The sequence below is a fragment of the Dermacentor andersoni genome, chromosome 5, assembly GCF_023375885.2.
Source record: "Dermacentor andersoni chromosome 5, qqDerAnde1_hic_scaffold, whole genome shotgun sequence".
Taxonomy (NCBI): domain Eukaryota; kingdom Metazoa; phylum Arthropoda; class Arachnida; order Ixodida; family Ixodidae; genus Dermacentor; species Dermacentor andersoni.
The window spans coordinates 70,586,644-70,601,094 of record NC_092818.1 but is presented as its reverse complement, the minus strand read 5'-3'; the positions used below and the strand labels follow the sequence as shown (position 1 = coordinate 70,601,094).

Genomic DNA, 14,451 nt, shown 5'->3' with positions numbered 1-14,451 from the left:
CCCAGAAGCGTCTCCCACTCGAGTTTTAAATATTCGCGCAATTTGTCACATACCTCGAAGAACTTATCTTCCGAGTTACCAAGTAGGAAGTCGTTTAGACATTCCATTCCTGTCCTCCAACATGAAAAGTTTTATCTCGACTGAAACCGCACTACGGCAAGTGAGTAGAAGCATTGCCTGTTGCGGCAAACTTAAAGGGAAAGAAAGAAGAAAAACACTGTGGAAGTTATTATTAGTCAAGGGGAATGCGAACTAACCAAAGTTCTTCTAGTAAAGGCAAGTGGAAAACTTGTCAGATAGGTGTTTTTTATTCGGTGGTCGTAACGTGAGGAGAATTAGTCATACAGGAAAGCAGCATTTGCAGACCACAGCTTCACAGATTGACAGCATGCTCTACTTGCAATGGCAAGGTGTATGGTTTTGAACATATGTGATGTAAATTACGATTTTTTTTGCGTTTAGGGATCAGTCAGTAAGTGTTTCGGCAGTGTTATATTGTAAATACAGTGTGTTTGAGCTTGGACGACCGAATATACATCGGAGAAGCTTCGGCGAGAGATTCGGCTCAACTTGGACTCCCTAATGCGATACGTGCAAAACATTGGTTCAGCCCTTCATACGGAACGAGATCGTCGCTATGACGATGTTTTAATAGCCACCATGTTCGGGATCACTGCAGTGGCGTTCAAATATAACAAGCATTCAAAATTTACAAGTATTGCGACACTCAGAAAAGCCGTAAAGCTTGCAAGTTGGCAAAGATAACAGAACTACACATATAAAAATTTACTGGATTACAAAGCTCTTGCCTCATGATGGAAACATTTCAGCATTGTTTCACGGCAGCGAAACTCGTTTTCGTATATACAAAATAGCGCCACGAAATCCTTTCGACAAAATAATTTCTGACCTGTAAATACCGTAAATACGACCAAACGGAAACTGACAGCAATGGTAAAACAGATGGTATGTCCAAAAAAAAAAAAAAAAATATACCACTGGCCTACGACACTCTCCCCAATAGCCTTCTTTTCGCTATTACGAGTATCCAACGGTGGCTGGTCAATGCAGTCGCTCCGGAGTATCGCTTTCCAAATTGCCGTCTGCTTGTTCTAGTTTCTGACCCCGATCATGGTGGATCAGTGGAGTCGCCTGTCTCAGTTCATCAAGGACTCTATCCATCGGGTGCGTCAGTCACGCTCTCGATACCATCCGTGCCGGCTGTGCTCGCAATTAAGCCGGGATTCATCTTGTCAGAAACGGCCAGTAACACTTCCGTATTGCAAATTTGTAACCGGGCTTGAGACTGCACTCTGAAAGAGCGATCTCTTTTTTTTTTATTTTGAGCCAACGCCTATCTCACCTGGTGAACAAGCTAGCAGGCGTGTATTGGGTAAATAATTTTCAATTATGAATTATAGCAATTTCAATATGACTGATAACGCGGATACAGTAATTCAGTCGTAATCTGTCTAAGTTCCCACATAACCTATCACAACGCGTTTTCTAACAACTCAGATGAGACACAGTGCATGTTCCTACAGCGAAGTTTGCTTGCGCAATCACTTGCGACAGTGCGCGTGACTATTATCACGTGATTAAGAAGGTTCACTTTATTTTAATAAACATTCACATTGTCACTGATTAGTACTGACTCTCGTAAGAGAACAGGAAAAACAGTTTCGGGTTCTTCAAAATGCTTTCTATTGTGCTCAGCGCGGAATGTATCAAGCCAAGGCTGGGCTTTGTTCTTGCTTTGGTCGTAGTGCTTGCCTAGAATGCAGCGACAGGACCGTGCTATACGCAAAATTAAACTGATCAGAGATTTTTTGACAACCTGTATGCGTTTCATGTCGGTCCTCGGAACTTTGTTATCAGTCAGCTAACTTCTTTTCAAGAGCAGTCAGCGTTCAAAAAGCGGTCGTGCTAGAGTTGGTGATAAAGTCTGCCATATTGAGAAATTTTTTATCTTTGTTAACATCTTTTCATCAGCAGATGAAATAAAGACGGTCTTGACCACCGGATGATACAAACATACGATGAAACTACCTAAATTATACAGTCTGAACAAAATTACGACGAATCCCCACCTCCCATTTGTAGCTTCGAATTTTTTTTTTTATCTTCTATACTGTTAAGGCATTTTCTACGGCAGTAGTAGGGCACTTTCTAAGACATCATCTGCGTTATCGTGTGCTGGACCGCAAGAGAACGAGGCACGAATACGGGGCATGATGCACTTCTTATGCAGGCTAGTAAAAGCACGTGCTCACTCGAAACACCCTGCATTGTACGGGTGATAAAAGGTAAGCTGTTCCAAACATTTACCGTTCACCGAACGTTGATACTGTGGGTAAGTTAGGTGAAGATACTCGCATCCTCAAATTACGTAGATAATGAAAACGCATTTCCTGTGCCTATTTAGGCTGATCCGAATGATAAGTTACAGGCGTGTATGCACATTGTCCACGAGAAACTACAATAAAACAAAATAAAAAGTACCCATAAGTTCCACACAACTACAAGAACACTCCTCCACATCTTTAATCTAACTAAAGGCCGTCCCCTTACGCAATAAAAAAAAGGAGTATTCAAGGGTTTCACGCGCCAAAACTCTGATCTGATGGTGAGGCACGCCTTATAGCGGGTAACTCCGTACTAATTCGACCAGCTGGGGTTATTGAACGTGAAACTAGTGCATGATACACGGCCATTTTTCCAAACGCACAAAAGAAAGCGTCTGCCGCTGTAAAACATTCACAGCTGCCCTTGGCTGCACGCAATGTTCAGCCAATATAGCAGCAACGTTGGACCACTCCGATCTTATATCAGGCCACGTTGGAGCAACATTAGGACTGTGTTGGCACAGGTTTCTAGCACAGGCTTCTGGCACAGGCTTCTGGCAGAGACTTCTGTGTTGGTTGGCTTCTAGCACTAGGTGAGACTCCTTTTAGTGCAGTACCAATCAGCAGAAATAATATTGTAAGAAGAAACAAAGTAACCTTAGGAATTCAAGGATGGTGGAAGCTAAGAGGTTGGATTGCGCAACATTTTTACGAGACACACAGAAGAGACACACACCACAAGCGCTCTGTGGTGTGTGTCTCTTCTGTGTGTCTCGTAAAAATGTTGCGCAATCCAACCTCTAATATGCTATACCAACACGCCCAGTCGTCAACCTTGGGAAGCTAAGAATAGCCGAGCTCTCAATGTGCCCTGAGATATAAAGGAAGGAGGTGGACTATACGCCGTATACACACCCTGAGTGCTGATCAGGCTTGCGAGGTTCAGATTGTTGTCCGATATACAGGGGCACCGGTGAAAAATACATATACATGAGATAATCCGTGTATCCCGACACAAAAGGCGAGAGCAGACTGCACTTCGCGAAAACGCACAGGATGACAAAATACATATGAAATAATACGTGTATAAAATTGCAAATAACTAAAGCGCGCTATGGCATACACAATGTTGCCCAGTGCGGCGACAGAATGTCGCAGAGGTTTAAGAAAGAGGTTGTTTCTTTCTGTTGTACTTGTACATGCCGTGTTTTTGCAAGGAGAGGTAGCATGCCACAGAAATGCGCTGATAATGTAGTTTTTATGCAATCTACGTAAGTTTCAAAGGATTTGCGTGTGGCTTGCGCTCCCGACTGGATGCCACTGACCCATTCGTCTGTTGTTTTGCTATCAGGTTGTTGCTTTTCTTATGAAGATTGTCGAAAACCCTCGGTGATCTCATCCTCGTCGAGAGCCTCTAGTTCTCAAAAGAGCAGGTCACTGAGGCCGTCGATGGCATTTTCAACACGCCACGACATTGAAGAAAAGCAGGGAGCGCGGTGTTGAAACAGTTTCCGCTGAAACATGCTCTCATAAAACGTAAAACACTGCTGAAGTAATAAAACACGAAACGTTTTTCATTTACAGCCAGTGGGCTGTTAGACAGATATCTATGAGTTTTATATTTACTTTAGCTGATTCAGAGTGTATAAGCTGTATGTTGAGAAAAGCCTAAGGATTGCTTACTTCTTTTAATCAAGTTCCAGTCTTAGAATTGTATGTAGGCAATGGTCATTACGTTGTCCACTTTTTTTTTTTCAGTGAATTCGTAGTCTTAATTTGTGGTGCACCACCGCGCACTTTCAGTCATGGAGTCTTCCTCTTTGTCGATGAATTGCGGTCATTAGGATTTAACCAGACTATGCTTGAGGACCTACACTAGTCATTTCTAAAGTGTCATGATGGTATACTTCTCTGGTATTTGAAGTACTGTGCGTGGTTTTCAGCATAACTCCTGGTGAAACCTAGCGTGAACGTCCCGAAAAGTTATGTTCACACGGATGGTGGTTCGCGCATAGCGTGGATAAATTAATTAACCACCGACGCTGCAAACGTCATATGACTTCAAGTGTACTTGGCGTTTATAGAGTGTCTATAGATATTTACACATGCCTCAAATCAAAAGTCCTTAACCTGGGCCGATTTCGGATACAATGAATCAAAGCGGAGGCACCAAGGATTTCGCGGAGGTTATAGGCCGTCGAAATGGTATACTGTGGAGTGTGCTCCACCGTCTTTTTTGAGACCTACATGTAGTATGAGGAGGCAGTTATATCATTACCGTAGCTAGGAATAGGAAGGAGTGACGGGGTGGTAGATAGAGTAACTGCCACGTATAGAACAGTTAATTTATTGACCTCTTCACATAACCTGAATAGATACTACCAACAATCATTTACACAAACTTCACAGTTGTGATAGCATGACTTTAGCCACAGCGTAACAACAACCAAAAAAAAAAAAAAATAAGGCTTCTGCAATCCACGGTGAGTAGTGAAATGAAAGCTTTTTTCACGAGAAGCTGATCACAAATGGGTATCAAACAGGTAGGGCGGGGCAGCCGTACTTACGAAGACTGCCCCGCCAGCCGAAACGTTGGACAGTAAAAAACGTGTTTCCATGTACGTCTTTTTCCTTTTTTGATGCTATGCCATAGGAGCCAGCGTGCTCTTTTTTGTCACACCTCCCTCACAACGGTAATACGCCATCTGAGACGGATTCCCGACCGTCGCTTTGCTTCCCTGCCAACAGAGCGACCTCAAGCAATCTTTTTACGAGTGATTAAAGATCATCAACTGTTTACACCGCCCACTTCTACAGCTGCGGTGAAGCCTTCATTTTTCCTGTGGTGATTACAGTAGCCTCGAGGGAACCTAGCTGTTCCCGCAGCTACAATGAAGGCCTGCAATTCGTTCCTCGCTTTGAAGTACCTGACGCTGCTATTACTGCGCTAGACATACTGATACGTTATACATATCTATAATGACAGTTTCACCTCACCTACCAGCTCAGCAGCTGCTTTCGTGGTTCCCCAGTGATCTCTCTCCTTTGTGGGAAGTAAAGCAAATCAAGATCGCTGTTAAATTAAAGGTGTCACAGAACAGCATCTATGGCTGTAGAACTTACAGCCCTCCGTGGCGCTTTTAACTTCATCACCGATGAACCGGCACTGGAACGGGTCACGTTTTGTGCTTGTAACGCAGCTCTCCACAGCCTCCAAGCTGCCTTACGTCACAGAGCATACAACTACATAGTATCTGAGATTAAGGAAATGCACCGTCATAATGTGCTAGTAGGGCCCAACATCGCCTGTCAGTGGCTACAGGCTAATTGTAGCATCGTCGGCAGTGACTTTGCTGACAGGGCTTCCCGGCTTGCCTGCGAAGACACCACGACGATTCAAATACTTCAGGCGAGGACGGGGGCTGCCTGGAAACTTTGCTTGACCGCATAAAGGCACTCATTTTCTGAAGTTGTCCGAGTGTCTCCAATTGCCAACTCCGTAAGCTGAACTCCTCAGTACTACTAGGATAGCTATCTAGCCTTTCCTGCCGTGGTAGGAATAAGCGTTCACAAACACTTACTCGTACTACATTGGAATGACCAATTGCTCGGTGTGCGACTGTTGTTTATTGGAGGAAACGATAGAGCACCTGTTGTTTATCTATCCTCGCTGCGACGTTCAAGGCCTCTCCTCCAGTCAACATTCAGCTGGCTAGATTTGAGACAACTTTCCGAGTCAAAATTGCTGGCACCGTGTGGCCACATGCGTTGCAGGCAGAAAAACATATTCGTAAGCTAGTGCAGTTAATGAAGTGCACTGGCCTGTGTGAGCATTTACAATACTCCAGTACATACTTTTACAATACTCCAGTACAGTAGCGCGCAGTGTTGAGTCCCTCATTTCCGCTTCCTATTCCCCCTTTTTCGCCCCCTGTGTAGGGTTAAGAAACGGCATCTTGTCTGGTTGACCTCCTTGTCTTTCATTTTATTGCTTTTTCTCTATCTCTCTCTTTGTTGAGAGTAGGTGATACAATGCGGAAGACTGCAATTCTAAAGACTCTCCAAAGAGGTGTCTATAAAAAATGTCTACCGAGAGTCTGCAGGAAATAGTCAGCAAAAGTGTAAGGCCATGAGTCTGTAGACTTTCTGTCGACTCGTCTTTCTTTTTTATCTCCCTAGTCCTTCTAGACTATCCAATTGGAACTACTTCTGAGGTGACCTCCTTGCCTTTCTGTCAATCAGGTCTCTCAATACCTTAACACAGTCTGCAGACTATAGTCATGAAGTATGCAACACCATTAGCCTATAGAAATAGTCTAAAATATTTTGTAGACCTTCCTATAAAAAAGTAGATAAAAGATAAAGTCAGAAGCTCATTGATTCCCAGTAGATGGTCAATAGACATCTGTCCATAGACCTGATGCAGGCATGTGTATAGTAATGCTGTAGACAATAGTCTACAAGAACGTAAAGCGATAAATTTATACAGTAAGGATAGGCACGTCCAAAAATGTGTCTGCAGAAACGTTAGGAAATATCAGCTACAAGTGTTTATAAGCTCCCTAAAATTTTTATAAGGGAACACAGAACTATCACCGTCTCCAAACCGACCCTCAACTGCGATTACAGCCAGAGTCTTAATCGCGAGCCTGGATTTGCGAACGACTTGCGAAAGTTTATGCTCAGTTATAATAGTAATTGAATCACTTCTTGTTCAACCTGCTTTCAGACACGTCATAAACAAAAACGTAGTTTATACTTGGGAAATTCTTCAAGAACTACATTTGTCACACTGGGTGGGAAATTTATCTGTAGCACTATTGACCTTTCTCAACTGAAACTATTTCGCTACGCCTAAAATAAATTGGAAACCCTGGAATCATTGAATATCACTTTGTGAAATCTCCTCAACTGTACTTACTTCTCACGTAAGTACACTTCTCCATCGCCTAATCGCAGACATTTCAACAAAGTGAAGCTAATCGAGTGTGTAGCACATCTGCCATCTGTCAGGAAATAATGTGCTTACAGGCCACAGTAAATTTGGCCATGACATCCTCTAAACACACATACAAATCTGATTTGGGAGATAACATAAAGTATGGGGCATTACTATCACTATGCATAGTGCACTATCGGATGCCGTGGCTTTAACAGAATCAATGTCAGGTAGGGAATGCAAAACATTCATAGGGAGCAACAAAAATATCAGCTGTTAATAATGTGAAGTGTATAAAAGCGTACCAACAGACTAGAAATTATTCAAATAGTTCCTACATAAATAAAAGAATAATTGATTCATGGTGAATATTCTAATATAAATTGCATTCGCACTCATTGATAGCAGTTTTTCTAACAAAGTCAAAGAGCAGGATCGCTTATGTTGCGCCGCATTCAAGAATACATTCATATTTAAGGAAGCTCCAACAAGCGCGAAAAGACGCAAAGAGAGGGCATGGAAACCATACCGGACAAGGCGTTCCGTGTTTTCTCTTGGCGACTTCTCGCGCAGGTTCTAACTTTGTTAATTATGAATGCATAAACTCGCTTAACTTTCGGTACTTCTGAGAAGATATTGTGCTACAATACGCAGTGGTTGCGTATTGTAGTTCTGTCCGCCCCTTACAAAATGTGACTGTGTTTTATGTAAGCTTTTATTGTCTTTTGTTTTGTATAGAATGTGTTATTCCTGTTGAATGAGCGGGGCAAGTCCTCGGCTCTCAAACTCCCTTGCCTTTGATGTGCAGTTCCCTTGCCTTTGATGTGCAATTCCCTTGCCTTTTTTTTTACATCGTTCTGTTTGCACCATTAATTGATCTAGGTATTGTGTTTTGAGATTTTCACAAAATGTTTCTGTGAGTAATATATCATTGTAAAGTCTATATATTTTATCAATGTATACGAACGTATCTTGTATATGTCTTGTAATCAATTTTTGCCCGTCCTGCAAGGACCACAATGTCGTCTGCAGTACGGACTAAATAAACAAATAAATAAAACAAATTCGGAATCCTTTGTGTTATGGCAGCAGAAAAGAAGACGCTTAACGACGTTCAGTTCATCGGCAACGATAACTTCAAGTGCGGACAAAACGGTGCCTGCGGTGGCACAAGATATTAAGATTTCAATAAAATTTTCAAGAAATAATGAACAAACTTCAACTTTGTTGTGTTATTCGTGACTCTAGCAGTCAGACTGTGTCTATGAGGTCCAAGAAATAAATATGGTGCTTAAAAGCCGAAACGAAGGCAGCCTGGTAATAAGAAAGATTGAACCAGAACAATGAAAAGTCAGTAATTTCAGAAGGAAAATGCGCGTGTATTATTATTATTATTATTATTATTATTATTATTATTATTATTATTATTATTATTCGCTTTCTGCGCATTGCGATGGCAAACGAGAATTGACAGTTTACTAAAAAGTATATTGAAACGTTATCATTATTATTGTTATTATTCGCTTTCTGCGCATTGCGATGGCAAACAAGAATTGACAGTTTACTAAAAAATATATTGAAAAGTGTTGCCTATGGCTGTGACCAGATTTCAGATGACAATTCTTTTTCAGCGTTAGGTTTTCCTTCATTTCACTCGTTATTTAAGCAAACTGTTGTTCTTCGTCATTTCTGGAATGACCAATTCAGAGAAAAATATGTAGCCCCTCGACTTTTGAGGGACAACATTCGTTTCAATGTTCCTCGCTCATCAACTAGTTATGGCGAGGCACGGCGGTGCGTATATGTGCCCAAAATCTTTAATGATCTACCTGACGAATTTTTCTCAGTTCAGTCAAAAAAGGTTTTAAAGAAAATGTCATCTTCCATTTGAGTTTTTTATGTATGGGTATTATGGGTATTATATTTATGGGTATGGGTATGGGTAGTTAATTCGAAGTAATTTGGTTGGCTTAACCTGTATATCTATATGAGCTTACAAAAATGTTCACTACGTTGCCATAACTTGTTTTTAATTTTTGTTTTTTGTTCAATATAAGCATGAAAAAGATGTTCACTATGTTGGACTACCGTGTATTATTTTTTTTATCTATATAAGAGTGAAAATATGTTCACGCTACATTGTATTAACATGTATGTAATTTTCCTTTTGTTTGCACAATGTTTTATCGGCACTCACGTGACGCTTGTATGTACACACACTGCCCTCATCGCTGGCCGGCGCTGCCGGGCCTAGTAACACAAGCCATTTAGGCTTCGACAGGCCCACTTACTATGTATTGTTTCTTGTGGTGCATAAATAAATATTATTATTATTATTATTATTATTATTATTGCCCCTCCTTAGAGTGTAATGCCATAGAGCTCAAGACGAAAAGCCGTTTGAAGAATAAACTGAACAATTCATTTACTGGCTTTATGGATTATTATCAGGGTACATCCCCAAGTACAAAATAGCTCGCTCAAAGCGGACCAGTGCATGCTATCCGTGGAAACCTGATTGCGAAGAATTTTGAACAAATCGGCACAATTTCTTGTAGCAGCTGGGCCGCATGCTTTCGCGTGGAAATTTTGGTAGACACTATGAAGACGACGTTACTGGGCTACATTTCAAAACAAACACTTTATAAATGTTGTCGAAAATACAAGTAACTTTTGAGGCAGCAGTACACGGAGCACTTTGCAGCTAGTTATCGTCCCGCTGCCCGGTAGTTAATGCACGAAATATTTATCTAATTTTCAGGCAGTTAATTAATCGACCAACATGTGTAAAATAATGAAAGAATAGGAATAGTGTAGGCCGCATTCATCGGCACTCTTCGGGCTGCAGTTCCGACACCTTCTGTAAGGTGCCTGTTTCCAGCAGGCACACACTAAAAACAGCTAGTTTTTTCATTTGTATTTGTTTTCAACGAAACCTGAGAAACTGCATGAAGAACACTGACCAAATATCGAAAAAGCGAGCTTCCTCATGACGCATGGACAATACAGAGCACTATTATCATATACTCACATCTACCTCGGTCATAGGGTGCCTCAGTTATCATGCACCAAGATTTAAGAATATGCAAATTCCACACAGCTGGATAGAACCAAGGCAATGTTGCTTGCCGTCACTTGGAGAATTATTGTGTCGGGAGAATTATTGTTTCATTTCTCCTGATTAGATAATTAGCCTTAAATAATTATTCAACTTCTCAAATATTATAATTAGATGAAAATTGCCAATAAGTGCCACGCCGGAAGCACTTTCCATGTATTCGTAGGCTTTTTTCACGTATTGAGCAACAGAAAGCTGTATCGGGAGCTTTCTAGGGGCTCTAGAATTTTCTCATTGACCCTCTGAGTCAAATTAAAATATTTGAAAAGTTGAACCATTATGAATTACTGATTATGTAAATTGACGGAATGCAAAAAAATAATCTGAGCATCTCCAAGCGAAAGCAAACATTACCTTGGTTCTGTGCAACTACGTGGCATTTGCATATATTTATATCTTGGTGCACGATAGTTGAGACACCCTGTATATTTTTTCATTGAGTGAAAATTTAAAGAGTTGCACGGACCTTCTCGAGTATGTAGCGCAAAATTTGCTTACGGCGAGTGTGAGTGGGAACACAACTTAATCGCTGTGCGCGAAAAGGGACCGATGCATCGAAACTTATGCTAATTAGCATAAGCTGATATTTAGCCCCGTTCTCCACCAACTTATCATAACTACCGTTAAATGATGACAGCGCCGCATGAGGATGGCGGTGACAAAAATTTAACCTCGAACTGAAGAGCCAGGAGCCAATGGGGGGAATAATGTTTGCTGCCGCCCGTTAAAAGGCTAAAATTAAATCACAGGTATTTATTTTAAATCAATTTGCATGGACACAATTATCGAATTTAGCCTACATACTGCACACGACACCTCAAAGACATGCTCCGAACCGCAGGAAAGAAGATGAAGCCAGAAACGGTACATAATAATTGTCAAGTTTCTGGCTACATGTTGTGACAACGGTCTTTCAGGCCGGTGCTAGGCGATCGAGGCTGATATAGTGGCTGCCGAGAAAACCACAAATTCGATTGATATGAAAGAGAAAGAATTACAAACCTTTTGTGTTACTTTCTTTATATGGCGAGACATATATCCAGAATATCCGCTTTCACGGCACACACAAGCACGACAAGCCACAATAAGGCCACCACACACAACTTCGCCGATTTAGCCTTTCACACAGCACCCAGGGCCAGCGCACTGCCCTAAAACAACACATACGCATCTTCTTACAATTATTCCTGGTGTATTTCTTGACATTAAGTGCCACTGGACAGCTGTCGTAGTAATCCTGGCCACACGTGAGCTTGCCGGTGGCGGCCGATCTCTGCCAGAGGAGTACGTATCCACCGAGAAGATCCTTACAATACGCAGCGTTCGGCTCTCCTCGTGGTCCGCGGAAGAGCATCTGGGGGAGGCGTTGTTGACGCGACTCGATGCCGCGTCGACTTGTCCATCCCCAGCCGGCTTCGAGGGGGCACGGCGGTAAGGGAGGAAAAGTCCCCATGGCGGACGTGGACTCGATGCGCCAAGAAACTCCCCAGGTACTCGCTCCAGTATCCCTGGACACCGGCAGTTCGCTCCAGCGGGGCAGAACGACCGAGACACTGGGGATACTAGGGGACGGCCGCTTCGCATATAAACGACTCTGCGTTCCTCACGCGTTAGGAGAAATATTCCCTACACGGAGAAGAAAATTTTCTCGAACTTGGTCCTGAAAAGCGGAATACTTGTATAGCTCTAATATTTCGAGGAGATGCAAGACGATTATTTAGCTTTTTTCAGTCGTACGTGAAAAACGTAACAAAAGCTAGCATATTTCCACAAAATGTTAAGGAAACGGAAGTAAGGCTAGCAGTTGCTGTGGCTTACGCTCATTCATTACAAAAGAAAATGAAACGTTCTCGAAATGAGCACTTCAATACAGTATTGTCGAGTAAGATTCATAGCCGTTATCATACTTAGCATACCAATAAACTTAACATCTTACTTAACTTCGTACTTAACATCATACTAAACAAGCGTTCATTAAAGCGTGTTTTCATTTCTTCTGTCGATGCGGCTAGGGATTTCTGGTTGGGGTTCCTTAAAGCTCCTGCCTTGGTGCTCCTTTTTTGCGCAGCTTTGTTTGCTGCTTACAGCATGCGTTTCTTATAATTAAGATATGTCTTGACGGTTCGGGTTAAGTCTGAGGGCAGTTGTTATTTTAGGCTTTCTCTGCACGAATTTAACGGAGGTTAATAATATCTATATAACTGTGTAAGGGTACTAATGCGATTTACTTACAGTTCAGTCTCGGGCAATGTATATTAAATGCTAAATATAAAATAGGCAATCAACGCATAATTTTGACGTTTCAAATAACATTATTTTCACGTCATGATTACATAACTTTCGCCTTGTTTCGCTAGCAGTAATGCGTGTATTAAACTGAATATCCAGCTTCTTCAGCAAACGTTTTTGCATATCATGACTAATAATATTGCGCTCACATTGACACGTGTAATAGTTCATCTATCCCCAGTGACCACCTTTCACCGGATAACAAATGTTAAACGTTATCACTAGGCGCAGGACGCGTCTGCATGTATCCCAAGTTCCTAGAATTTATCGATGGTTCTATCCGTTGTCCGTTGTCAACTAACCTTATGTAATATAACTGCATGCGCGACAAGAATTGTGTAGAGCCTTCTGTAAGGCACGGATGCACCAGCGATTACGCTGCAAGCTTCGTCGAGTCACGCATAAAAGCCGACATGCTTGACCCGCAGATAATATTCTGGACGGTCGCCGACTGTGTTCGCCGCTATTGTTGTGCTTTGAATGTCACTTTCTCTTAGGGGCACAAGTTCGCCCAATAAAGAGTTAGCTTCTTCATTCACAGCTTTGCCACTGCGCTCGTAACCGTCACTACAACGTGGCAAGCTAATGTTCAAACTCCCCTAGCGGTACACCTGAAACAAAGCGACTATCAGATATAGGATTGCCTGGGTTTACGTACTATTGTGTTGCGGTAACAGAAGGTCTTCTTTGCAATTAGCTTTTGTAATTACTCAAATAGTGCGTACAGCTTTTACAATCACCGATTAGCAGTCATACATACCATCTCACTAATGAAATTATTGCTAAAAGTTGAATTTGCATACATACTACTGCCAAGTTAGTCGTAGTGCACCCAAGGTGCGCCAGTAGCACTTGACCATGCAGAAATATGCCGCAAATCTGCCATTTCGGCGCCTCAACATACCTTCTGCACCTAACATATATTGGACGGCAAGACGCACGTAGTTGCAACTGAGGCGGACAAATATGTATGCCAATTTCTTTGCTACACTGTCGACATGAAGTGACACAATTTCTTGAGACTGGCCCCTCGAACGTTGTCCATACTGCGTCGGCACCATAATGATTCTGCTTAGGCCGTGTCCATTTTCAACAACTCAGGGGCGTGCGTCATACCATGTACATGCTGTATACGCAGCAACCCTAAGGATTCCACCGTATGGAGGAAAAGGGACGGAGAGAACCACCGTGGATATTCGAACCCTTTGGCTGCATTCTCACATTACTCCGTCTACGTTGTGAGGTATTCGATCGAACAATTGAGAGGCAAAGTCATTGGCACTGAATCCTTGCAGCAAACTCTACGGTATCCACACGCCTATGTACACGGGCAGCTGGCACAGGTGGCACCGCCGGAGATGCGAAAGGTTTCAAGCCTAAGCATAAACAAGGCATAGCCGTCTGAGTCCTCATGGGATTCTGGGTTGAGCGGGCAGACATACACATGAATAAAGGTAAATGTGCCCAGTGTCAGAAGTAATTTTTGCTCTGATGATATGGATAAAAATTGAAAAGCTTCGAGGAATGACATGGAGACTGATATAGACTGCAAGCTACATCAACTAAAGTTGAATCCAGAGATAAATACTCCTATAATTACCCTAAGCAACATGCGTTGGTCTTTTTGGCAAAAGCGGGAATTCTTTTCTAATATATTCATTTTATTACCCCTTCTTTTTCTTCTTTAATGGCGACAAACAGGGCTTTGGCTAATTTTTCATTTTTAACTGCTCTGAGTTCTACTTTATCTTGTGCATAAC

At 42.1% G+C, this 14,451-nt stretch overlaps 1 long non-coding RNA gene across 2 annotated transcripts in view; it reads right to left on the bottom strand.

Moving 5' to 3' along the window:
* The window catches only part of LOC140218478 (uncharacterized), a 318,844-nt gene extending 307,038 nt beyond the window's left edge, over positions 1–11,806 (bottom strand). Inside the window, exon 1 of one of the 2 annotated variants that reach the window (XR_011894744.1) lies at positions 11,405–11,806. This is a non-coding gene — a long non-coding RNA (uncharacterized lncRNA). The remainder of the gene's footprint in view (positions 1–11,404) is intronic. The other variant, XR_011894745.1, reaches the window with a different exon arrangement.
* Positions 11,807–14,451: the final 2,645 nt, after the last annotated feature.